This window comes from Crocodylus porosus, unplaced genomic scaffold (genome assembly GCF_001723895.1).
Source record: "Crocodylus porosus isolate Cpor-Errol unplaced genomic scaffold, CroPor_comp1, whole genome shotgun sequence".
In the NCBI taxonomy this organism is placed as follows: domain Eukaryota; kingdom Metazoa; phylum Chordata; order Crocodylia; family Crocodylidae; genus Crocodylus; species Crocodylus porosus.
In genome coordinates this window covers 104,965,900-104,968,936 of record NW_017728943.1, presented here as the reverse complement: position 1 = coordinate 104,968,936, position 3,037 = coordinate 104,965,900, and the positions used below count along the sequence as shown (strand labels likewise).

General features: G+C 46.2%; 1 long non-coding RNA gene across 1 annotated transcript in view; it reads left to right on the top strand.

Moving 5' to 3' along the window:
- Positions 1-2,400, top strand: part of LOC109320037 — a 17,229-nt gene extending 14,829 nt beyond the window's left edge. The window contains exon 3 of the long non-coding RNA XR_002103703.1: positions 2,388-2,400. This is a non-coding gene — a long non-coding RNA (uncharacterized LOC109320037). The remainder of the gene's footprint in view (positions 1-2,387) is intronic.
- The last annotated feature ends 637 nt before the right edge of the window (positions 2,401-3,037 follow it).

Here is a 3,037-nt window from a genome sequence, read left to right as displayed (position 1 = left end):
ACATCCTTTTTGAATTGTGGAGCCCAAAACTGGATGCAGTACTCCAGCTGTGGCCTCACCAAGGCCGAGTACAATGGGAGAATGACATCCTGGGATTTGCTTGAGATTGGGATTTGCATCTATGGATGCAAGCCAGTGTTTTCTCGCTTTACTAACTGCAGCATCACATTGCAGGCTTATATTCATCTTGTGGTCAATCATGACCCCCAAGTCCCTTTCATCCATAGTGCTAGACAGCATAGAACTGCCAAGCCTATAAGCTGCGGGTTTTTCTTCCCAAGGTGGAAAACCTTGCATTTTTTTGGTGTTAAGCACCATCAGGTTCTTGTCCACCCATTTCCTGAGCCTGTCAAGGTCAGCCAGGTTTGCCCTCTAGTCCTCAGGTGTGGATGCTTTACCCCAAAGTTTGGTGTCATCAGCAAACTTGGCCAGTCTGCTTCTGATGCCAATGTCCACATCATTAATGAAGATGTTGAATAATATAGGCCCTAGGACAGAGCCTTAAGGTACCCCACTGGCCACAGCACAGTGGAGAGCCTCAGAGCAAAGACCCTGGACTTCAGAAAAGCAGACTTCAGCTCACTAAGGGAACTCATGGGAAGGATCCCCTGGGAAGCCAGTGTGAGGGGTAGAGGAGTCCAGGAGAGCTGGTTGTATTTTAAAGAAGCCTTATTGAGAGTGCAGGAACAAACCATCCCAATGCACAAGAAGAGTAGCAAGTATGGCAGAAGACCAGCTTGGCTTACCAGGGAACTCTTCAGTAAACTAAATCACAAAAAGGAAGTTTATAAGATGAGGAAACTTGGACAAATATCTAGGGAAGAATGTAAGAGCATTTCTCAGGCACACAGGGATGAAGTCAGGGAGGCCAAAGTGCAATTGGAGTTGCAGCTAGCAAGGGACATGAAGGGTAACATGAAGGGTTTCTATGAGTAGTCAGTAGCAAGAGGAGGATCAGTGAAAGTGTGGGTCCCTTACTGAATGGGGGAGGCAACCGTGTGACAGAGGATGCAGAAAAGGATGAAGTGCTCAATGCCTTTTTTGCCTCCATCTTTACAGGCAAGGGCAGCTCCCAGACTACTGAAATGGTCAGCCCAGTTTGTGGAGGATATGGGAAGCAGTCAGTGGTGAAAGAACAGGTTAGGGACTACTTAGAAAAGCTGAACATGTACAAGTCCATGGGTTGCATGGGATGCTCCTGATGGTGCTGAGGGAGTTGGCTGATGTGATTGCAGAGCCATTGGCCAACATATTTGAAAACACATAGCAATCAGGAGAGGTTCTGGATGATTGGAAAAGGGCAAACATGGTGCCCATATTTAGGGAAGGAAAAAAGGAGGACCCGGGAATTACAGATCAGTCAGTCTCAACTCAGTCCCTGGAAAATCATGGAGTAGAAACTCAAGGAATCCATTTCAAAGCACTTGAAGAATAAGAAGGTGATTAGGAACAGTCAGCATGGATTCACCAGGGTCAAGTCATGCCTGACCAACTTGATGAGTGGCTCTGTAGATGTAGGGAGACCAGTGGATGTGGTATATCTTGATTTTAGCAATGTTTTTGATGCGGTCTCCCACAACATTCTCACAGACAAACTAAAGAAGTATGGGTGGTAGGATGGATAAAAAACTGGCTGGAGCATTGGGCTTAGAGAATAGTAATCAAAGGCTTGATGTCTAGCTGGCAGCCAGTATCAAGTGTAGTGCCCCAAAGTTTGGTCCTGGGACTGTTCTTCATCAATGACCTGGAAGATGGCAGAGTGCACCCTCAGCAAGTTTACAGATGACACCAAGCTGGAGGAAGTCGTAGATATACTGAAGGGTAGGGCTAGGATTCAGAGACATCTAGAAAAACTGGAGGGTTGGACCAAAAGAAATCTCATGAAGCTCAGTAAGGACAAGTGTAAGGTCCTGCACTTAGGATGGAAAAATCCCATGCACTCGTAAAGGCTGGGGGCTGACTGGCTAAGCAGCAGCTCTGCAGAAAAGAACTGGGAGGTTACAGTAGACAAGAAGCCAACAGTGTGCCCTTGTTGCAAAGAACCCTAACAACATACTGGGTTACATTAGTATGAGTGTTGCTAGTAGATTGAGGGAAGTGATTATTACTCTGTATTCAACACTGGTGAGGCCACATGTAGAGTAGTGTCCAGTTTTGGGCCCAGCACTACTGAAAGGATGTGGGCATATTTGAGAGAGTCTAGTGAAAGGCAATGAAAATGGTTGGAGGTCTGGGACACATGACTTCTAGGAGAAGCTGAGGGAACTGGGCTTATTTAGGTTGGAGAAGAAAAGACTGAGGGGGGATTTAAGAACAGCCTTCAACTACGTGAAGGGTGGTGTAACAGAGAACCTTCAGCTCTTGTTACTGAGAGAGAGAAAAGTGAGGCAAATTGTGCTTTGGCAGTCAAGAAAAGAGCTAGCTATAGAGTGATAAAGGGCCAGAGCCCTTTAAATGAGAAGTGCCTATTGCTTTGCTAGACTAAAGAGGTTATACTAGTAGTACAGAAATAGTACAATAGGACAGTAACTTGGGGAAGCAGCAAAAGAACTACTACAGTACTAACGCCTCTGCTCTAGGCCATCCTGAAGGCTAATAAGCCAAGCATGTTAGAGAGTACATGCAGAGTGCCCAGAGAGACACATGACAGGAAGGGGCAGGGTTCTGATGGCATATAAACCGAGGCCAAAGCCAGAGAAAACAGTCTATCTTGGAAGCTGGAAGCTGAAGGAAAAGCAGATAGGCAGGGAGACACAGGCTGATTATGGATTGAGTAAGATCCCGCTATGCTTACTGAGCTGCAAGTAAGGAGCTGAGGGCTGGCTAAAGATTAGAACCCATATGTCTGGTGATTGCATTAGAGAGCCAGCAGGCTTGGGGAAATTAATTTACATTCAGTGCCTATATTTTTGAGTTAAATTGGCAGTTTGTGTGGGACTAGAAAGGGGTGAGAAGAGGTTCCAGTGGTGCCCAAGGGGCACGTGGTTATTTTGAGTCCTGCCACAGGGCAGGGACTAGATAGTGGCAAGCTATTTAA